Here is a 24,080-nt window from a genome sequence, read left to right on the forward strand (position 1 = left end):
CACTCCATTCCTATATTCATACTTCGAGGGGGCACTTTCTAATCCGGAATCTCTTTTCTTTTTCTCCCTAACTTTATTCTGTGAAGTCTAAAAACTAGTTAGGATAGAAATTTCATGTGATCCTCTTGAATTAAAAAAATGCAAAGGATTCAGATGACAAAACGAGTTTATCGCTGGAATAAATCTGCAATGGTACCCACATTTTTACATCTCCTTGTTTTTTCTCTGCTTTTTTTCTGGTGGGAGGAGGAGAAAGAAAGGAGGAGGAATGGGTTTTGGTTTTGGTTCTTTTTTCCCCCCAGAAATGCATGCATCTAGTATTTCAGTTGATGCAGGTAAGAGTATAGTTCTGTGTCTTTTGGCACAGCTAAATTTACTGCAAGTATTTGCATGTTGAGTATATGTGTGTGAAGTGAAAGCAGATAGTTATTAGAGGTATTGTGTGATATTAAACAGAGGTCTGTCTCTTGTCTGTCCTAGCAGCTATCAGGTGGAATTTAAAAATCTTCATGGCACAGTTTGAAAAGGGATGAGATGAACTCCAGCACGTGGCAGTGCTTGGCTGAGTGACGTTCTGCCTCTAGCCATGGAACGAGCACACAGTGGCCACCGCTTTAGTCAAACAGCTCCTGCTTTTGTACAGTCATTCGTTGTTTTAAAATTACAGATGTCTAAGAAGTGTACTTTTTTCTAGCAGTCTTTAGAGGTTCTTTCAAAAAATACATATTGGTTCTAATGATTTTGAGATCTAAATTTTCTGTAAGGCTAGAGAAAACTTTTTAATGACAGACGTGATTTCTAAACTTCAGGCTGCCTGTCTGTAATCAAAAGCTGTGAATAATTTCTAATAGGGAGCAAAGTGTATGTGTGGTGTATTAAAACATCAGCACAGATGGGAAATAGCTAATGGCGTGCAAACCTCCTGCTCAAGGAAATATTTTCCCCAAAAAACAATTACACTGTAGCTATTTGAAAAGTGACAGACATTTATCAGCAAAACAAGCTGCTAAACAAGCAATGGCAGTTTTCCCATTTCTTATCCCATTACTCTGTGGAGCTATTGATATGCTTGGTCTACGGCCAGAACAGGACTACGTCATAGCAGATGTTTCACGAGGGCAGCTCTGCGTGCTAAAAATCATCTGCCTTTCTAGAATCTCCTTTCTCAGAAATGATTTGTCTTATAGGTTCACTTTTGTCCTGACTATTAATTTGCAGTGAGGAAAATAAACCCAACCGCATTTAGCTTTCCAGAACTGCCAGAGAAGTTATGCAAGAGAAACTTCCTGTTGACAGGACATGTATGTCTGTCTACTTAAGAGTGCTGCTTACTTGGATTTTCAGTGAGTTTATTGAAAATCAAAAGCAAAAGAATTAAATTTTTTTTTTAAATTACAATATTTAGCGTATTAGGTGCCTTATGGAATTCTATGGACAGGTTTCTGGCATTGCCCTCAAAGAGTTTGCAATTGAAGAGTAGGCTAAAGAGTAGCCGAGACAAACAAAAGGAAGATGGTAGAAAGGGGGGGGGATGAAGTGACAGGATTTTTACCAGAAGACTCTGTGGTAGTAGGTTGGTTTACTACTTCCCGTTTCAGAAAAGAAACTTGTCAAAACTTCAGGAAGTCTGGAGTGTGACAGTAAAGGGTTAACTGGGAAAGGCGAAGGCGAAGTGAAGAGGCAAAATGGAAGGAAATGAGGTAGAGACAAAGGGGGGGAAGAGTGGCGAGGAGTGGGACAGCATGGAGGAAGAGCAGGCTGAGCTGCAGGACAGCGGGTGCGCACGTGAGTAGGGTGGGACTGGGGAGGACGTGGGACAGGAAGACAGCCCTGCAAGTAGTTAGAAACAACACTTCAAAACCAGGTGACTCAGCTATAAAAGAGACTTGGAGTTGACCGTAGGAACTGAATTTAAAACGACCACAAGGTCCCCAAAGCATCTATCTATCCTTGGGTCATAAATAAGGGGAACTTGATTTTCTGAGCAGCTGAGAACCTGCAGGTCCTGGTCTGAGGAGGGTTTGCAGGCTTCCAGCTGCGCCGTCACAAATCAACAACAAGCTCTTAGTTCCCACACCACCCAACTTCCCATGCACGTTCTCTTCACTCCCGTATTGGTAGCCACAATCCTTGATGCGTGAACTACCACCATTTGCGGCTGTTAGAGACATGGTTAGATACAGGTTTTAACATAAAGGAATGCTTACGGTGACCACTGTTTTCCCCTTGTGTGCTGTTTGTGTGTCCATTTCGCTGTCACTGCTGCTTCAACCCCCTCTCTGATTCTTCCCTTTCTTTACTTATCCTTTCTTAGGCTGTACCGTTCTTTTGAGCCATTGCCCATGTCCATCCCGTGGTTCGGTCCTTTCCGTATTTAGCTGGTATCCCGGGGTAAAACGTCTCCATGCAGGAAGAGGAATCGGTTGGTTTCTTAGGTAGGTTTGTCTACTTGCACCTCCAAATTTGGAAGTTCTGGCTGTGAGGGGAGAGGTCTGGTATTCCTGCACTCAAAAGGCCTGGTGCCTGTGTCCTACGGCAGCCATGGCGCCGCGTGTCAGGATGGATGGGCGGGCAGATCTCATGTTGCTTTTGCAGGTGAGCAAACCTTAGTTATTCTGAGGTTTGCAATCATCACGAGCCAAAGTAAATTGCCTACAAACATGAAAGAAGTTTCTTCTCCAGTTCTGAGGAAGGTTGTCTTTGAGGCGTATTATTTCTCACCAACTCTACCTCTTTTTATCTGACCCATTATCCCTTTGAAAGGCCTGTTTGCAGACTGTAGCAGAAGAGACTTGCCTATGACTTCTTCTGGAGCCGGTCGGTGCCTCCCTAAACACTTGCCAAAAGTGATGCGATGGCTCCTTTCTCAGCTCCTCCCACAGGCCGGGCAGGCTGGCTCTGGTGTCCCGCTGGCCACCCGGGGGCTGAACTCTGAACCTTCTCTATTGGATTTTGCAGAGCAGTGACGTGTGGGTTCATCCTCTTTTTTTCCTCGTGGTGGTGTTCTCATGCCATGCAGATGTTCGCTCTTCTCAAAGAGGGTGTTGTGTAGGCTCTGCTCCTCGGCTGCCACAACAGGTCAGATGACTTCTTGAGCCCATCGTAAACTGTTTCTCAGCTACTAGTGCAGTGCAGGTTTCATGGGACATCATCTATCTTTGGGTGCTTCTCACACAGCCCTGTGCTTGCCCACAGGTTGGCAAGTCCCTTTTAATCCAGAAGGGTCCTACCACTTCCTTTTAATTCTTCCTCAAGGTCCTCTCCTCTCTTTTCTCAGCAAGAAGAGCTGACAAAACTGATCTGGAAATCAGTTTTTTGTTAAAATGAGCTTTTGCGTGCTTGGGGACAGGAACCAGGTGGGCAAAGGATGCACTTGAATAGACAATCCTGGGTGTTTCAATGTCAGAGGAATATTGTTAAGCTCTGGCAGTCTCATTTGAGGAGGGAGGGGGGGTTGTTTCTCTCCCTGCAGCGAGGACTGTTGGTAGGTATGTTTTGCTTTGCATACCTCATGCCTAAAGGGGAAGGTGATGGCCAGGAGATGCTAGGGCTGTGAGGGAAAATAAGTAAGTTGAAGTGGTGCAAGGTCATAGAGCAAATCAGTCAGGAGCCTGGAGTTAGACTCAGCTCTTTCAACTTCCAGCCCAGCTTCCACTGCTGCGAACCTGAGCTCCTTCTGCTCCCCGGAGCCAGCCAAGGCAAGAAGCTGCTCCCAGCCCTTTATGGGACTGAAGCGCGAAGGCTGCTCGCGTGTGCGGGTCTGTCACCTGCCGCGTCTGTCTGTGTGCCCAGTGGGCAGGTAACAGCGTTAGAGACGCTGATACTGAACTTCCAGCCGGCCTTCATAAAATCCTATTTTCTCAGCGGAACCGGTGCTGCTAATCCACTCCCTGTTTATTGAGCTGCGTTTATTGCATTTGCGCGGCCGCTTCCCCCAGCCCGGAGCCACAGGTGCTCCCCTCCTGGAGAGGGGCCCTGGCGGGCGGGCAGCCGGGCCGGCTGCGTGCCAACACCTCGTGGTGCAAACGGTTTCTTTTGCCTTCTTCCCAGACCTTTTTTCCTGCCTTTTCAGCTCAGCCTTTACCCACAGTGGCTCCTAGTTGATATGCTGTTGAAGAAATGTTGCTTTACAGGAGCAAAGCAATAATTAGCAAATAATTTCGATTCTTATTTCTTAATTTCAGCTACCTCTGCAGTGTCCTACCGATTTGTAGTTACACCGATGTTCCTAAATCACTTGGGTTCATTTGAGATTCTTACCTCTCTATAAAAACTTTTATCGTCTATTAAATGTTGGGGGAGAGTTTGCCTGGGTCCTACTTTAAAATGTGTTGTATGGGGAAAGGGGAACTGTGGGCATCTGCGGCGAGAGACCCGAGTTTGTGACTAAATCGTAACGCTCGTCGTAAAGAACATAAAAGGTTTAAACCCAACCTTAACAGGGCCTGTGCTCTACAGGAACTAATCAGGAAAAGCAGTGCAGCTATAAGCTTTCAATTTATTTTAGATATATGCTATACTTTAACTTCTCTGGGCCTGCCTTCTTACTAAAAGGATTTGCATTTGTCAATTACTAGAGAACGTATATTTGTTCTGCCATCTAGTGTCCAGCTCTAGAAATACTCAAAACAAGCTTTTGGGGGTTTTTCAGTTACAAGTTATTTGTTGTTTTCTCTTTAAGTTCTTATAAACACAATTAGTGTTGCAGTGTAAGCTTCATTTTTAGACTTAGGTAGGCCTCTGATAGTAATAAGTTATACGCGGCACCTTCTGCTATTTGGAAATTTTGGGAATAGTAGGGAATAGCATATGTTTCTTTTATATCTTATTATATGTGTGTATGGTGTTTTGAAGACAAATAAATAAAGTCATGAGAAACTTTGACTAGACGTGTTCTTGCAGACTTGTGAATTATACAAATACTCTTATATGAACGTTTAAGGAGTACCAGTGCTAATAAGGATTCATAGACCTGAGTCCTAAATTCCTTAATTTATATTATAATCGTGCTACCCATACAAGAAAATGCCAGCCTTTTTTAGCTGTTGAACTCCTGGTATAAAACCAAACGCTTCTGCATGTGTGAATGTGCCTGTGTACGTCCCTGCAATGACTGTGGTTGCCACAGAAAACCCTCAGGTGGAAAGCACAAGTGGCTTCAAACCCACGAGACTTTGTGTCTGTAGCATAAAAGAAGTGGCCGTGCTGTGCTCTGTGAACAGAATGGGGCTGGGGCTGGTGTTTAACCCCTGGGACATTGCCCAGTGGATGCTAATGGTGAGTCGGTCCCTCTCGTTGTCCCCGCCCGGCAGCTCCCCCTTTGCCCTGTGCTGCTGAGGGGTGCCTCAGGCCAGGAGAGACCTGGCACGGGCCACAGCTGGGAGCACCACGAAACACCACAGTGGGCTTTTAAAGGGGATAACACAGCCTGAGTTGCTATTTGGATTCCCCTTGTGGAAAGGCGTTGATACCAATCACTAATAAAATTGCATAAATGGACTTCAGAAATGGTGGCACTGTCACTGTGGAGACTTATTTATTCTTCTAGAGGTCATTCAAGGGTTATTTCAGGGCCCTTCTCCTACAGGGCCCATTCATTACGGAGTACGTTCAACTCTGGGACTGAGAGCCATCAAAGAGCACACAGATCTCCGTTTCTTACACCCACAGTTCCTGTTTGTCCTACACCCAGCTCTAGGGGGGTGGGCTGGCACGCTGGAAACTGTTGGGCAAGGCTGGCGTGTCGGGGCACGTGGCTGCAGACTCATATTGCTACCCAGGCACTCTGCAATACAAAATTAGCCCTGTTTTACGTTCTATTCTCACAGTCATATCTGAGCATCTTTGGCTTTTTGTAGCTTAGCTGGGGGCCAGATACCCCATTAATGTAAACTGCTTTCTGGATTGCAGCCACGGGAGGAAGGAGATGCTAGTTTGTTTTAGAGCAGTTCCTTTGCCTGTGGAAGATCACAGGTTTTGGAGGGATTTCCGTCTTTTTCCGCTTAACAAAGACAGGTTTTGTATGAACCTCTGAACGTACAGGACCCAACTTGCACCGTGTAGGTGCTTTACAGGAGCAAAGCAATAATTAGCAAATAATTTCTCTCCTCCTAAAGGTAGGAGAGGGTTGGAGTCCTCTCAGTCTTTTGGATAAACTCAGTTGAGATTCCAGGTGGTGTCTTCAGTAAAAACACTTTGAAATCCCTAGCCTGGCAGGGAGGTTAGTGGCATCCCTCACCTGCCGAAACTCAGCAGCTGCATCCTGCAGCTCTGCCTCAGGTCAAAGCTCTCCCTGAAGTCCTCAGGAGCTCTGAGCTGAACTCGGCGCTCCCTCTGGGCAGCAGGAAAACCCGGAGAGAGGCAGCTATGAAGGTGTCTCCGCACCTCAGCAGCCTTTCCCTGGGCCATATGTGACCCTGCTTCTTTTCTGATTCTGGTCTCCTTTGCTTTTGGGAATTGCATTTTGCTGCAGGGTGTTACCACGGGGGTTTGCTGACGCAGCATCTGAAAACCGAGTAACTGGTATATGGGTACATACTTGTATTTTTGCCCTATTTCCTGCGCACTTCCTTCCCCCCTGCCCTGTGCGCACACACGGAGCATGCCTGTGAAGACACAGAGAAGGAGGTGAGCTGTGAGGTGAGAGAGTTTGCTCACTACAGAGATACCCACTGTAGTAAAGACAACAGTTGACTGAAAAAATGTAGATGAGCATTATGAGACGGCAGAGTGACAGGATGGGGAAACAGACTGAGCGTAGGTAGATGTGAAGCGATACACATGGGGAAAAATCATCTCTGTGTACCCCCTTCAAGATCAAAATATTGGGATTTTTTCCATGAAAATATCAACTCAATGCTTGTCAGCAAGCAAAAAAGCCAGTCAAGCGTTAGGAATTATTAAGAAAAGACCAGAAGTAAAGACGAGGATATGCTGTATAAATGTCACCGTATGAACCCCTGAGTCACCTGCTTTTAAGCGCGACTCTGATCCCTCATCTCAAAAAGGATATACCAGAAGTGGAGAAAGTCCAGAGAAGAGCAGAAAGGGTGACCAAAAGTGGGGAATAATTTCTCTGTGAAAAGAAACTATGGAAGTCCAGTGAGCTGGAATCCTTCAACCTGGGGAAAAATGACGTTAGGGAGGATATAATAGAGGTCTACAGAGTTATGTGTGTCATAAAGAAGGTGGATGTGGAGCGACCGTTCACTATTTCTGCCAAGAGAAGAATTAGAGGTCATCACCTGCAGCTGGCCATAGCCAGGCTCCACGCAAGCACCAGGAGCTGGTGCCTCGTGCAGTGGATGGAGACCTGGGGAACCCCTCACCCGTGGGTGCTGTGTGTGCCAAAAGCTGAGGCGGGCTGAAAGGGAGGCTGGGCAAGCACTTGGAGAGCGTGGGATCCACTGCAGGTTACTGACTCCACACCCAAACTAAGCTGAGGAAACCCCTGAGCCCCTTTCAGGCCCAGGCTCCGTTCAGGTGAGCGCTGCTTTCGGCCGGAGGGTCGCCCCTCTGGGAGCTTTGCCCTCCCACCCTGCCGTGGGCGAGGGCTGCACGGCTGGGCAGCCCCCGCAGGGGCTGAGCACAGCGACAGCAACCAGGCCGGTGCACACCAGGGGACAACAGCCCGCGCTCCGGGCCGGCTGCTGCCTCTGGTGCTTTCCTCCTTCTTCCCAGGAGGGAGATGCAGGAGGTCTCCAGAGAGGTGCGTTTGTGTGGAGGCAGCCACAAACACGGGGAGGGAGGATGTTGGCATGAACTGCTGTGGCCATACTTACGCTCTCATGTGTTTCAGCACAAGGGAATAGTTTAAACAAGGTATCCCGGGTCATCGAAGCCAAACACTTCCTACCAGAGCCAAACATGTCTTACGCCCTTCCCCTCAAGCTCCCCCAGCAAACCGGTTTGGTTTCTCACGCAGTGCTTGGGGCTGAGAAGAGGGCAGGGTGAGGGTGGCCACAGTGCCTAAACACAGCAGGGCACAGCCCCGAGAAGCGGCGGGGATTTGGACCACAGACCTGGCAACGTGCAGGAGAGACCACTTGGGCACCTCAACGCAAAGCTACTGCTGGCCGTGCTTTAGGCACAGCTCTACGGCGCAGATAGGAGCATCACAGCATCCCCCAGGCTTGGCCGGAGCTCTCGCCTCGCCACAAAACTCGCACCGCAGTGAGCTAACACAGGTTTTGATGTCGATGTCCTTAAATTGTTTGTCTCTGTTTCTAACAGGCTTGTATTGATTTAGGTTAATTTGGTTACCCAAAAAAAGGGTTGTGCTGATTGCTCTAAATGGATTAAATAGTGATTTTAGTTAAACTGATGGCAGGCTTGTGTGTAGACAGGGCCTGGAGCTTTGTAAGCTAATGACTTGGCAGTAATGCGATGAGTTTTTTTAGACCAAGCTGTTGTTTTAAATACAAGGCCATAAGTGTTACTATTCTAGTAGATGGTCCCCAAACGTGATAATTTTCCACTACCTTGGGCTCCTTCTGAATCCTGGCAGATCTCTTTGCTAACTCTCGCTTTTCTGATAATAATTTGGCAAGTACTTTTACTCCAAATGGATTTTGGATTAAATTCAAGTGTAAAACATGGAAAATTTCCATTTTTTGGCAAGTTTTTCTAATCTTTGTTCACCTCCCCAGCCTGCTAAATTTTCCACATTTTTGGCAATGGAAAAAAAGATTTTTTAATAAAAATTCAGATAGAAGAAAAATGCAAATGAGCCCAGCTCCCCCCAACAGCTGGGACCTTTCCCCACAAGTGAGACCTGAGAGGAGGACAGGTCCAGAAGCAGCCACTGTTTAATTTCCTCACTCAGAAAAGAGCAAGGATGACATTAGCCCTCGGTCATTAAATCTTTCATGCCCGTATCATCTTAATGGGAAGAAACCACTGTATCTGCATAAAGTCTTTCCTGCCTGCCTCTGAACCAGCCGACTGAGTTTCTTCCAAGTGAATCTGCCTTCACAGGTCTTTTCTCTATCAAACTGCAAATCCCATTTTGATTCATCTGCTTTCTCTGTTGAAGTTTTTGTCTCCAGGTTGGGACTGAAATTTGAAGAGAACATGACTCCAGACCAATGAGTCACCAAACCTTGGTTATCCTTGATTTGCAAGGAAGCCTGCTGAGACACTGAATAAGCCTTAGCTCAGAAGACAACAGACCAGCAGGTAGGCTGTGATCCCTTCCTGTCTTAGGCAGGTTTATGGAACCAGAAGCAGAAAGCTGGTGGCAAGAATGAGAGGAGACTCCACGCCTCAGAGGACAGAGAGAACAGGACAAAGGGAAAGCTCAGGGCTACCAACAGGAGAGCAACTGGAGACCAAGAATCTGAATTACCTAGAGAAATTAAGTACATGGTAACCCAGTGTGCACTAAGACCAATTTTTGGCAAAGAGGTTTCTACACCACTAGCGCGTCTCGGATCCTGGACTGTTTTAGGGGAAATTGGATCCCAATAACCTGGAGCACATGTAGAGGTGGAGCTGTGGGAGAGGGGCAAGACACAATTCAGGCAAATCAGGGGTTACAGCATTTCTGGAGGAGCTGGGTTACCCAGAAGGAGTAACAAATTGATTCTCTGTCCAAGACATAGGCACTGTAAATGCAAGTGAGTTGTGTGTGACCCAGAGGCAGCAGCTTGCTGAGGGTAGTGGTCAGCAAGGGGGAGGGAAAGGTGAAAGCACAGCGACGAGGCAGTCCCACAGCCATAAACTTGCAGTCTGCTTGTAACCCTGTGGCAATAAGCACTGTGGAAGCCATCCCCATCTTCACTGACCCCCTCGCCAGAGCGAGCTAACGGTGGACGAATGCCCTTTCGCTCCTCCTCCTAACCTGCAGCGTGTCCCCAGACGTTCCTGCAACCCCTGGGCCTGCGACAGAGGTGTCCCTCTCGCATACATCCTCGGTGCCCGTGCCCAGTTACACCAGCGTCTCAGGACCGCTGACGCATCGTCCTTACGTGAGGGAAAGGGAGCTGATGCTCTGCGACGCGTTTGGGATAAAGATACAGGAAGGCTGTGGCAAAGCAGGGCCCTGGATCCACGTGCCTCCCGGACCCCTGTTCATTCCTGTTCGTCACCCAGGATGTAACACCCAGCCCCCACAAAGTAAACCTCCACCAGAAGCCAGGAGCTCTTCCTCATCTTATACCTGGCTCTACAGCCCGCTGCTCTACAGCAAGGCTCGGGCTGATCATTGAGACTTCTTATCCACAGCCTATTAAGTCCGCAGGCCTGGGGGTAGAGATATTTGTCAAATAATAATAACACCATCGTCTCACCTTGAACACCTGAAATGTAGGTAAACAAATCTTAACCAAACTGACCAAAACATTTGCACAGAGCTGATGGGAGAGCTAGACTAGGAATAAGGCCATTTATCCCCTCCTCCCGTCTGCCATCAGGTGGTGTCTGAGAGCTCCTTCTGGGCAGCTTCAACGCTATTCCAGGCTCACAGCAGAAAACGCTGCCCATGAGGGATGCCCTGCCCTGGAACACAGCCCTCCCCGGGCTATGAGACGGAAAATAAACTCTCAGATCAGAACGTCCGGCTTTGCTACAAAAGACTACAAAGCTCACAATGAGTAAAAGAATATCCTACAAAATCCTTCTTCAGTCTTCCCCGAGCCTCTTCCATGAAACAATTAGTGGATGCTCTTGTTTTGAACTCCGTGACTCACTCCTGTAATTCAGTCGTGGCCTGGGATCACTCAGTCGCTTAATGCGGCGCGGGGAAATAGGCAATTGTGAGAATTTCCTCTCTCCCTCCCTCAGCCTCTCGCAGTAGCTCTGCGGCACGTTACGCTGCAGCGCCATGCGACCGCAGCCTGGGTGCGCGCATCCCAGATGTGCTGGCTCACCCTTTAGACAACACTCGCAGTATTAAACAGTTATCAGGAAGGTTTCTCAAAGAGAAAAATGCATCTCACTACATTTTACAGTACTTTGTAACCCAGCTGCAAGTGCGGTCCTTTTATCAATGGTCTTAGTAGTTATGTTGTGGCTTAAGCGCTCTACTGGAGTTGTATTTCTAAGTCAGTGTCTTCTGTGTGTGCACGTGTGTGCATGTGCGTATTTGTAAAAACTCCATTAAAGATAATAGACTCTATTAAAGCAATTACACTGGCTAATGTCTCCCACATTCTTTTTTATTAACCGTATTTAACTTTGCCAGTCAGCAGTATATTTACCATTATGAACTAATAAGTGATTTTTAATCACTGGATTCGCATAACGTACACATTTGTGCAACTTTCCAAGTACGTGGTAGGTAAGAAAGACATTTAACAATTAAACTAAAAGTGCTTCCAGAGATTGTCAGCACCCACAGGATGTGTTTGGAGGCTTCTCTGTGCTTACCTTGCCTTGGTCATGCTGTGATAATTTTGCCAGCAGAGCAAGGAAAAAGCCCTCAATAATTTGCCAACTTTTTCACGTCTAAAAGAGAATGAAAACAGAAAACTGAAAAATTCCTCCTGTTGGTACTGCACCTCAGACACCCTGCCTTGTGTCCTTTAAACAGTGCTGTATGCTTGTCAGGATGAAAAGACTATTTCATTCTCCGCCTGCTGACTCCCAAGTGCTAAATTTCTGCTGCTAACACGAATGGCAGGAGGGGCCGTCGCAGGAGTGGCCCGGAGGGAGCAAGCCGCAGTGTCCTCCACGCAGGGCTCCCTCCAGCCCCCGGGATGGCTGAGCCGGTGACTCCCGCCGCCGCCGGTAGCAGCTGCTCAGGGTTTGGGGGCGAGGGCTTCTCCACGTGATGCTCAGGCTTCTCGCTTGTCTGCTTTTGACTTCCCTCTGCTTCACCTCTTCTCTCAGACACTTTTTTTTACCCTTAGTCTCTTTGCTGTTTTCCTTCGGCGGTTGCTTTCCCTTTACCACTCATCGTCATTTCTTTCCACTTCTCCCCCTTTTCCTCTTTTAGCTTCTCTATTTCTCTTGCCTTTCCCTCTTGCTTTCTGCCGAACCATGCACACCACCTTCTCCCTTTCCGATCATTTTCCCAAGGGCTGAATCGCAGCGGCTGTGTTTGTGTGGCCATTTGTATGGCCCAGAGTCATCTCCCACAGCTCGGGGCGCTCAGCTGGGGAGGGCGACCTTCCTCGGCTCCCTCTGTAGTCACCGGGGAGAGCCGGGAGCCTCCAAAAGGTGACTCAGTTTTTAAGGCTGACAAAAGACCTTGTGAAGACTGATCTCCTGCCATGATCTCTCTGTAAGACAGATGAATATCCTAATTTATGGGCTTTGAATTGGAGGCCAAAAGTTATTTAGTACAAATCCTGCTTTTGTACAGTCTTTTGGCACATGTCAGATGGATGAGGAGCACAAAACAGAGCATCTTCCCTCTAACCAACGTTGCTCTTCCAGGTGCCAGACTTCTGCCCACACCCCGACGGTCAGGACAAGTCGCGCCTGCAGCACAGCAGCAGACTTGCTGACAGAGCCTTGCAACAACTTTCCCCCACCCCAAAGTCCCGGCTCTGCACTACGGACAAAGCATTTGGTCTGACTTCAATAAGCCAAGTGAGCATTTTCGCTCCTGTTCCCTTTTCGCTCTAAAAATAAGTATCACGTAAGGAATAAGGAAATAAAAGTGAAAAGGGAAGCAAAACTTTCATTCTCACCCAACCATTTAAAAGAAGGCGTCTGCACAATTTCCACAGCTTTCGTTTCGCCGGGAGAACGTCTCCCAGGGGCTAACTTTAACATTTTGAATGGAGCCACGTTTAGCCTTTTCAATAGCAAATCACACAGGAACTATGAACCACAAATGCAGCTTATCTCCATCCAAACATTTGTTCCCAAAGAGACTTTTCCAGTTCTCTGTGATCTGACCAAGAAAATAGAGGCAACATTACAAAAACCCTCCCAGAGTTTCTGCGTAGGCACGCTCTATTGTACATTGAGGTTGCTGACAAACTGTTATATGGTAAAGGTCTGTTTTCTATGTGGAAATCTGGTCCTACGATCTACCTGTGAAATTTTGTCAATGACTTTCCTAGGATTTCACCCTCAGCCTGGATCACAGCTTTTATCGCTTGCTGAGCCAGGAATGCAAAAATCTGTCGAAGTCACGTGCCCCCTCCCCTTTCCTGTGCATCTCTGCCCTCCCTTCCCTTTTAAACACTTGCGGGCACAGGAGGGACAACCGCTGTCCCCAGGAAGGTCCCTTGTCCCCGGGGCAGGCTTGGTGGGACACTCTTCCCCACATCTACCTCTTCTCCGCAGGTCACTGGTGGAGGGAAAACTGGGTCCACGTCCACATGTTCTTTGGCCCAGATAACTCTTGGAGGTATTTTTGGTTAATTTTATTACTGACCGCAGGACATGACGTAACAGAAAAGTGTAATTATCTGGCCTTGTGTCTGACCATGGTGGCTGTTGTGCCGGTGGTTGCTACAGCTCGCTCTTTGCTCCTTGACTGCCATTCTGTGTGCAGCTGACCTGGTGGCTTTGATAATCAAATTTTTATTAGCCCGTCAAGTAAAATGCTGGCATTGAGCCACTAGTAAGTTGTAAAGCTGGCCAAATAATTGGAATAATAATTCACTCACATCGAATGTGGCCTATTTAAAGGTGGTGCTTATTTCCTGAATGGAAATGAATCTTTTCTAAGGATTTGGTTTAGATTAGTTCACTGCATGGTTTACTTGAGCCCTATAATTTTACCACCGATATGTAAAGTAGGTTCATAAATAGAGCAATAGAGCCTTGGCTGTGCTAGGAGATAGTGCTACGCACTAATGTAAATTATAAATGTAGAGTTAGAAAACCTAACAAGCCCAGCTGGCAAACTTCCATGTATTATCTCACAATAATTGCTTCCAGCCAGTAGACATTTTTTGTACAGCAGAAGACAGGTTATTTATATTATATATTTAGCCTAAAACTGTAATAACATCCTCTGGCAAAGGTATTATCTGATGGTGTCTGAAATGGAACCAGCTTTCCTCTTTCCAGGCATTAACAAATGAAAATCTTTGTGTCATCTCATGGCATTTCCTGAATTGGAGAATAAAATGAGGAGGATTTTTAATTCATATAGTTTATTTCTTAAAAAGTAAATCTATTTTCGACAACCAGGTTTCCCAGAATTGTTACATGTGGTTTGTATCACCGACCAGAGAAATATTTCCTTTATGATTCTAATCAGGCAGAAACAACAGTACCACTAGCAAGACTGGCTCTCGGCTTAGCAAGTGAACAAGCAAGGCGCGTGAAGGTCACAGAAGAGAGTATGTTTTTTCCTGCTGCCTCAGAAATGCCTGGATGCCTGCTACGTTGCCCATCCGCACATTCTCGGGCAAGCGCTACAGTAGTGAGGATGTGAAGTCAACGATTAGGAAGACTAATAAGGGTATGTTTTAGAAATCTTAGGCAGAGACAAATCTTAGTGACGGGCCAGGCTCACTACTCAATGTAGCTCTTCCACCTGCCGGTGATGACAGAGAATGAGAAAGCAGGAGGATGGCACCTGGGCTTTATGAGGATCTCAGGTGCTTTCCAGTCCCTCAGTAACTTGGGACGACATCATGAATATTAAGAAATCGGTTGGCCTGAGTTGCCTGCTCCCTCCCCAGTTACAGGTCTTGGCCAAGGAAGTCTCTGCCAGTGTTTGGGTTAGGTGACTACTGGGTCCTGCTACAACCTCAGAAGGTCAGGCTGTGCTAATGACAGGATCCTTCTCAATAAGGGAGACTAGCCTGACTCGGGGAACTCTAGGCAGGTCGGCTTAACCTCTGCCCTGGGAAATGTCACTAAAAATAATTTAATTACTGGTGAAGAACCCAATCAGTTGTGAACTGAAGATGCTGACGTAATAAGTGTGGAAGGCATTAATGAAAACAGGCCTTCTCAGGCCTGGGACTCAGTATTCGTCTTTGATGACAGCACAAGTTTGGTGGATATAGACCATCATAAATGTAAGACTTTTCTGTCAGTTGTTTGAACAAGTATCACACAACAGCCTGATTTTTAAAAAAAGAAAAGGTAGAACTATGTAAGATCAAAATATTCAATGGTATGAGACCTGGTGGATTGAAAAGGTACGGCTGTCCAAGGAGAACTGTTAAGGAACGGGAGTTACTGTAGTGAAGTCTGCATGGAGCAGTATAAGGCTTACTGCAGTTCAATGTTTTTATCAAGATCTGAGAGTAAACATAACATTTCTGCTAAGAAATTGGATAGTGCGAACACTGGCCAGCTGGCAAATAATGATGAAAAGAAGAGTCACCTGGAGTGGCCAGGATTGCTCAGGAGAGAGCCCATCCAGGCAAGTGATGTCTTAGTACAGTCCTAAGATATCTAGCTAAATTAAATATCTAAAAAGCAGGAATGCAGACTCTACTTAGAGGAGGTGAGCTTCAGAGGGTAAGCAGTGACTCTGAAATACTTTGGAGAGGTCAGAACAGAGAAGCAACTCAGTAGGAGCTCCCAGTGTGATGGGAGAAAAGGTGCTGACTGTCTTTGGATACACAGTTGGTGAGAAGTGGGTAGGGATCAAAAGCCCTACATGAAACCGTTGCTGGAATACGTATCCCGCTGGAGTGTTCCCACTGAAATAGAGCACTGAAGAATTTTCTGCTGGCACATCAAAGAGCCACAGAAATAACTCAAGAACTGGAAAAAAAGGCCTTTCATCAACTGCTGTAGAGTTCACTTTATTTAGTTTATTCAAAGGAAGAAGATATCAGCCTTCATCACCATAAACACTTATATTGGGGTAAAACCCCAGGGTGGGATACAATCGCCTAAACATGGTCACTTAGAGCATGTGAGATACTAGACGTGTTACTCCTCCTTTGGGCAGAGAGAAGGATGAGATAAACTCTCAAGGCCCTGCCCAATCCTGCGTCCGAGGGTCCGCTGGATAGCCTAGGCTCAGAGCTAGGCACGGTGTGCACTCCCCGTTCTATGCGCTTCGGTCTTCCCGTGTCAGCGAGTTCCCCCAGCTGCTCTGCAATCTCTGCAGGTAACTGAAGAGTTGTTTTAACAGAGCAGCAAAATCCCCTTGCAATTACTGCTAATGTAGCCACGCGCAATCAGAGGATAACCTGCAGTTCCTGAGGTAAACTCCAAGCACAGTCTCAGCACAGACATACATGGATCAAGTTAAATTTGAAGCCAGACCCCATCCTCCAGCTGGAGACCCCATGCACTGGGCTTTCAATCCCCAGACTGTGGTCCTGCTCTAGCATCCCTTGGATTTCTGGCATGCAGGGAACATACTTTACGTATTTGCACTTTTAATATCTTGTATTTCTGCTTAATACATGATTTAAATGCTCCTACGCATATAAGGTATATTGGCATGAAAATGGGAAAAATAAAGGCGGTAGGAACTCGTTGCCAAAGCTAACGCGTTCAAATGCTCTTCGTGGCTGGGTACGTGAGCAGCTCTGAGGGCCCCGTGCAGCCCCGGGCACTCGCCCTCCCAGCGCCCGCCGCTCCTTCAGGCACGGCAGCTGTGTCGACCAGCTGTGGGCAAGCCACAGGATCATTCCCCAGACAGCGTTTTCGCCTGCATCGCAGCACCAGCAGGTCATTTCAAAGCACTGATGCAGTCAGCCGGGGACCGATAGGAGTGGGGGAAAGCCAGCAAGAGCAGCTGTGTCCCAGTGGGACAAGCTATCGCCACAGCTCCGTGAAAATGGGAGGTGTTTGTGAGGGACTCTGTGCCAGAGTCACTGTGACTGCCCAGACCCCAGGCATGCCCCTCTATGTGATCCACTCAATGGATGTATACAATGATCATCTTATGGATAAGATGACATGTGAAAGGGGTAAGGTCTCTTAAAATGAATGGTACAGCCAAATAATGACAAGTTCAAATCCAAATACACATGTGCTGTGGAAAAAAAACCCGTAATAATGACAGTTCAATAGAAAATAATTCCATATCCAGATGTAAAAAGATGAATGCAGGAATGGTTGTTTACTTAGTGGCTGTACTGTAATGTTTAAATCCCAATTTGTGACAAGCAGTAGATACTGAAGAGTGTGATACAAATAAATTTGAGGCAATTTGGCATTTGAGGTGATTAGTATGGTAAAAAGGATAGTTGTTGAGAAAAATATGCTTATTCTGCTTTTTAAACCACCAGTGCTCCTGCTTTCATTTCTCCCAGTTTTGTTCTTAGTTGATCTACTGACTTAGAATTATGGCTGGTCCACATTACTATGAGTAAAGGCCCCTAAAATCCATTTTTTAAAGCCTGGAGAACAGCAATATGAATCCTCAGCTTGTTTGCTAGTGATCGGGTGTCTCTAGGGAAACTAATTCTTTTCTTGGACTAATTTAAGTTTATAGGAAGGCATTCAGTCAAAATAAACATCCAAAGGCTTAACTCTTTTGATTTGTATAACTCTTTGGATTAGCACTTCAAACATTTTTGAGTTATCTATAATATATGATTCTTAATCCCATAAATATTTTGAACTGAGTGGTAATGAGCTATCAGCTTTACTCTTGTTTTGAAGTCTACCCTGACACCAGTTGAGTCACTGTCTTTGGAACAGGATCAGAAAATGATGCCAGCAAAGTCACTCAGCTGCTCCGGTACAGCTGTAGATGAACAATGAAAAAGATGATTCTGGAAAATGAAATGTATTCACCTGTAACAACAAACACATTAAAGTCTCATCAGTTTCTTTCAGATTTGCATGAGTTTGATTTAAGAAGTTGTTTAAATTTTTTTAACAAAATCCTGGCTTAGCTGAAGTCTCTAGGAGTTTGGTAGTTTAATAACTGGGACTGACACTTTTACCTTCTGCATTAAGATTCTGATTTATTTTATTTACTTATCTATTATGAAGATTACTTTTATGCAAATCACATCACAAAGCACATTCCAGAGTTATTGTAAGTACCCAGAAAGTTAACTAAAGCCCAATCAAATTTAGGACATCTCATTTTGGATAGGGCATGACTGTATATCTAAGCTAAGCACTGATTAAAGCTGTGCAAAAAAATTTTGCTTCAGTTCTGTGGATGAGCTAAAAATATATATACTTAGAAGTTCTTCGCAGATTAACCCAAACTGCCCTTACTTTAACTGTTTTCTGACGGAAAACAATCCTTTGGGGAAGAACTTCACCACTGAAAGTGAAATGAGTTCTTCTGGTTTTGGACATTTAAAGTGAAAATGAAGGAAAAGTGGAAGAAAGTGTTAGTTTTCCCTGCAAAAGATGTCACTGAGGGGAAAGAAAAGGTGGTGAGCTGAGCCGTGAGGGTGCGCAGGTGACAAGGAAGCAGCTCAGAGGTCGTGGCCCCAGGACCAGGCAAAGGAAAGGCACCGGCCAGATTCCCACTTGTGCAGCGGGCAGCAATGTGGGGAGCAGGAGCCTGTGGCCACGGCACACCACTGAGCTGAGCTGCCATCTCCCAGCCTCCCAGCCAGCCATGGCTATCATCATCCCTTGTCCGGAGTCTTCTGGTGAGATGTGGCAGCTCGGGTGGGTGCCCTGCCTCCCCGTGGGCACAGGCTCCATCTCACTCTGGTCTGCGCCAGCCCATGCTGCTGCTCTGCCCTAGCCACCTCTTCCTGGCCTCCCACCTCACTGCAGCTTCCCTAGTCCATGCTGAAGCCATGCTTCAAAAGGTGCCACGTAAATGGTTTTTAAAGTGAAGGAGAGATGATGAAAAGAAAACTTGAGAAAATCCGTTTTAGAACATGAGGACATGAGTATGATGGTTATTTAGTCTTCTGCTCTATGATGGATGCTGAAGTGCCACATGTGAGCCTAGCTTAAAAAGATCAAGATGTCTAGATCCTGGAGAGGACAAAATAAGTAAGTCTAACATGTCTGGGCTTTCCTCATTTTTATGCTAGGCAAGACCTTTTTTTTTCTGAATTTGACTTGAATTTGCAAGTAGAGTTGGCGTCCCTTCAGCGGCATGTTTTGGTGAATACGTTATTTACTGCTGAAATAGAAAAGGTCTCTGGTGTAGCAGTGGCGGGGTAGAGAGTAAAAAACAAAGATGAATGCAAGAAGAAGAAAAGCAGAGTTTGCAGCTGAGCTATGAGACGAACCAGAGGCTGTAAGGGAGAGAGCTACAGGAAATCTGTTCATGATGGCAGCAGGTGCAGGGGGGAGCTCTCATACACTGATGTCGATTGGAAGCGAAGGTACCACACAAAGAAGCAGCCATGTGTAGACAATGAGAAATAGAGAGGCTGAGACGAGGAGTGGAAAACAGAGGGGGCAACTCTGAGCTGGCACGAGGGCTCAGGAAGTAGTGTGAGAAGGAAAGAGGCAGCAGCACTGCCCTCAGTACACAGGAGGGATTGTTAAAATTTGGTGGGATTTCTGATGCAGCATGTAATGCTGTAGTTTCACAGTCGCTTTCAACTGGAGAAAGGTTTTTGGTGAAAAAAAAAAGAAAGGTTTAAATCCACATCTGTTCCCAGTTTACTGCAGAGCCAGAGGAACTCTCTTGCCAGCACAAAGCAGGCAGTAGCATGGGGGAAGAGAAGGAAGGCACAACTTCAGAAGTAGTGAAGGGAACAGGCAGGACCATTTCTTTTGACAGCTGTTCAATTGAAAATTGAACATGAAGAGATAGCAAAACACTCCAGCTCCCTTCCGTCTAATCTAAAATAGAAGATAGACATATAATATCCATTATTAGGTATGCTCTTCTCTGTAATTTCTAACACCATCCATCTCACTCCAAACACCTGAGTACTGCCCAAAAGTGCATTAGAGCAAACTATAGGTGGGTAGATTTCTTTGTAAGCTCTGGATATCTCACCATGTCATTCGGATCAGACCTTCCATGAAGGGTGCAATTCAAACAGCATTAAAACCCAAGAATACTATTCTTACCTACTAGTATTTGCTTCAGAAGTCTATCTGCTTCCTGTACCTTTTTCTCCAGGTATGCTTAGTCCTCCATCGAAGCTATCTGCCATCTCACTCTAACCCCTTTCCAACGGTCTGACAATTGAACAAGGGTAATTGTCTGATACTTCTAATTATCTACCCAAGTAATGTTTGCCGAGTACTCTGTTGTGGTCGGACTTTTTTGTTAAATACACAAATTGATAAGAGTACACACGAGATAGCCACCTGAAGCAGAAGTGTTGAGGTTTGGGATAAACTTTACCTCTTGGAGTAGATTCAGAGCAGAACCCCTTAACAGGGCTTCTTTATGAATACAGATCATGCCATGCTTCTTTTGAATATTAGTTTAGAGAATAGTTACCTTTTGGTAGCTTTGGACTGATCAGCTTCTCTAGAATCTCTGTTCAACCTGCTGAAGCATGTCTGATGCTGATGCTGAGTTATTTGAGGTAACATGAACAAGGGCTGGCTGCAAAGAGCTGCAGAAGGACCCTATGAGGCTGAATGACTGGATAATCAAACAACAGATGAAATTCACTGTTTATAAATTTAATCGGCACCTACAGGTAAGAACAATCCTAGCATCTCGCATAGGATGAAAATCTCTGAGATGTTCACCACCACTGAGAAGGAAACTGTGGGATTTGTTACATATCAGAAAATATCAGCTAAGTGTGAGGCAGCAGTCAGAAAAAACAAATCAAATGTTATGAACTATTGGTAAAGGAACACAGAACACAACAGGAAACATGAAGATGCCATCACTGTAGAAATCCATGGCTAACCTGCACCCGTATTTAGCCCCTCATCCCAAAAAGCAAAAATAGAAAAGATCTAGAAAGAGGCAACAAAGATAACCAAAGGTTTGGAGCAGCTTCCGTACAAGGCCAGTTCGAGTAGCTTAGCACCATGCAGTTTGGAAAAGGGATGATATGATGTGATAACACATACGGAAATCATCAGAGGCATGGACGCATTGGGAAAAATCTGTTTCTTCAAGCACAAAAATCTGGCAGCTCTCAAAGGCAGCTGGCCATAGCCAGGCTCAACGCAAGCACCAGGAGCTGGTGCCTCACGCAGCGAGTGGAGTCCTGGGGAACCCCTCACCCGTGGGTGCTGCGTGTGCCAAAGGCTGAAGCGGGCTCAAGGGGAGGCTGGGCAAGCACTTGGGAGAGCGTGAGATCTGCTGCAGGTTACTGACTCAACAAACTGGAGTGAGCTGAGGAAACCCCTAAGCAGACATTGGGCAGAGGGTGGGAGAGTCCAAAGGGGAAGTGTTGTGTGTGCTGCCTTGTTCCTACTCTTGCTAAGGCAACTGCTCTGGGCTTGAGCTGGAGGCAAGGCTGTGCTAGATGGGCCCTTTGTCTGCACCACTACAGCTGCCCTTTGATAACAAATTTCTCTCTGACTGATGGGAGCTAGCACTGACATCATCTGAATCCGACGCACTACAGCAAGGCTGAAGGAAGAAGGAGAAGGATGCGTGGCTATTTTTAGCATGTGAGGCACAGCTGCTCACTGTCTTTTACAAGTCAGGAAGGGCACAGAGTGGAACATGAGGTCAAAACTCCCTTAGCATGTCCTGTATGTCCTAATAAATGGACTGAAACCCAAGAACATCAGTAAGCTGTCAGTTGTTAGAAAAAGGTGGGCTTTTTTCTAGCAACTTTTCTGAGTGTTATGAAAACTTCCCTGTGCACAGGACAGTATTTTTAACTTATAATAGCATTTACTGTATCTGAGAAGGCAAGAGCATTCTTGAAGACTAGGATGGATGTAGGTCATCTTGAAAAATGCTGATTCCATGTACATGGCTAGTGGGTATGATGATCCATGATTCAAGAAGGAACTACTTTAGCAAAGAAGCTACAAAGCTGTAGTCAGTGGATAGTCAATTACAAGCTTATATAAAGCTTGTAATTATGGTATCATTAGAAATAAAACTGAGTAGAGAAATACTCAGGGATAGCAAAAGGTGATGCATGTCTTAACTACGGAGGAGAAGATACATGGGAAATGATGTGGGACTAAAATTACCTACATTACAAAATAGGGGAAGGGATTTTAGCAGAAATTCATGTTGTTGCAATGATACGTAAGTTCAAGGGGACAGCCTCAGGAAAGGTACGGTGATCTTAGAAAAAGGACTTGAAATCATTTGGGGTATATTGTTGTGGGTTATCCACCCGAGGGTACTGAGGGAGCTGGCGGAGGAGCTTGCCAAGCCGCTCTCCATCATTTACCAGCAGTCCTGGTATGACTGGAGGCTCGCCAATGTGACTCCCATCTACAAGAAGGGCCGGAAGGAGGATCCAGGGAACTACAGGCCGGTCAGCCTGACCTCGGTGCCAGGGAAGATCATGGAGCGGTTTGTTTTGAGGGTGCTCACGAGCCATGTCCGGGACAACCAGGGGATCAGGCCCAGCCAGCACGGGTTCATGGAAGGCAGGTCCTGCTTGACCAACCTGATCTCCTTCTATGAGCAGGTGACCCACCTGGTGGATGAGGGAAAGGCTGTGGATGTGGTCTACCTGGACTTCAGTAAAGCCTTTGACACTGTCTCCCACGGCATTCTCCTAGAGAAGCTGGCGGCTCACGGCCTAGACAGGTGCACTCTTCGCTGGGTAAAAAACTGGCTGGACGGCCGAGCCCAGAGAGTCGTGGTGAACAGAGTTAAATCCAGTTGGCGGCCGGTCACGAGCGGTGTTCCCCAGGGCTCAGTACTGGGGCCAGTCTTGTTCAATATCTTTATCAACGATCTGGACGAGGGGATCGAGTGCTCCCTCAGTAAGTTTGCAGATGACACCAAGTTGGGTGGGAGTGTTGATCTGCTGGAGGGTAGGAAGGCTCTGCAGAGGGACCTGGACAGGCTGGATCCATGGGCCGAGGCCAAGGCTCAACAAGGCCAAGTGCCGGGTCCTGCACTTCAGCCACAACAACCCCAGGCAACGCTACAGGCTTGGGGAAGAGTGGCTGGAAAGCTGCCCAGAGGAAAAGGACCTGGGGGTGCTGGTTGACAGCCGGCTGAACATGAGCCAGCAGTGTGCCCAGGTGGCCAAGAAGGCCAACGGCATCCTGGTCTGTGTCAGAAATAGTGTGGCCAGCAGGAGCAGGGAGGTGATCGAGCCCCTGTACTCGGCACTGGTGAGGCCGCACCTCGAATACTCTGTTCAGTTTTGGGCCCCTCACTAGAAGGACATGGAGGTGCTGGAGCGTGTCCAGAGAAGGGCAACGAAGCTGGTGAAGGGCCTGGAGCACAAGCCTTATGAGGAGCGGCTGAGGGAACTGGGACTGTTTAGCCTGGAGAAGAGGAGGCTGAGGGGAGACCTCATCGCGCTCTACAACTACCTGAAAGGAGGTTGTAGCGAGGTGGGTGTTGGTCTCTTCTCCCAAGTAGCTAGCGATAGGACAAGAGGAAATGGCCTCAAGTTGCACCAAGGGAGGTTTAGATTGGACATTAGGAGAAATTTCTTTACTGAAAGAGTGGTCAGGCCTTGGAACAGGCTGCCCAGGGAAGTGGTGGAGTCACCATCCCTGGAGGTATTTAAAGGACGTGTAGATGAGGCCCTTAGGGACATGGTTTAGTGGACATGGTGGTGTTGGGTTGACGATTGGACACGATGATCTTAGAGGTCTTTTCCAACCTGTATGATTCTATGATTCTAACTCCGGCAGGCAGCTAAGTCCCACACAGCTGCTTGCTTACTCCCTTCACAGTAGGATGGGGGAGAGAATTGGAAGAGTAAAAGTGAGAAAACTCGTGGGTTGAGATAAAGACAGTTTAATAGGTAAAGCAAAAGCTGCACATGCAAGCAAAGCAAACCAAGGAATTCATTCACTCCTTCCCATCGGCAGGCAGGTGTTCAGCCACCTCCAGGAAAGCAGGGCTCCATCACGCCTAACGGTTACTTGGGAAGACAAACGCCATCACTCCGAACGTCCCCCCCCTTCCTCCTTCTTCCCCCCAACCTTTACTGCTACGCACAACATCATATGGTCTGAGAGACCCCGTTGGTCAGTTGGGGTCAGCTGTCCCGCCTGTGTCCCCTCCCAGCTTCTTGTGCACCCCCAGCCTCCTCGCTGGTGGGGTGGGGTGAGGGGCAGAAGAGGCCTTGGCTCTGTGTAAGCGCTGCTCAGCAGTAGCGAAAACATCCCTGTGTTACCAACTCTTGTTTGGTCACAAATCCATAATGCAGCACCACATGAGCTTCTGTGAAGAAAAT

The sequence above is a fragment of the Calonectris borealis genome, chromosome 3 (genome assembly GCF_964195595.1).
Source record: "Calonectris borealis chromosome 3, bCalBor7.hap1.2, whole genome shotgun sequence".
NCBI lineage: Eukaryota > Metazoa > Chordata > Aves > Procellariiformes > Procellariidae > Calonectris > Calonectris borealis.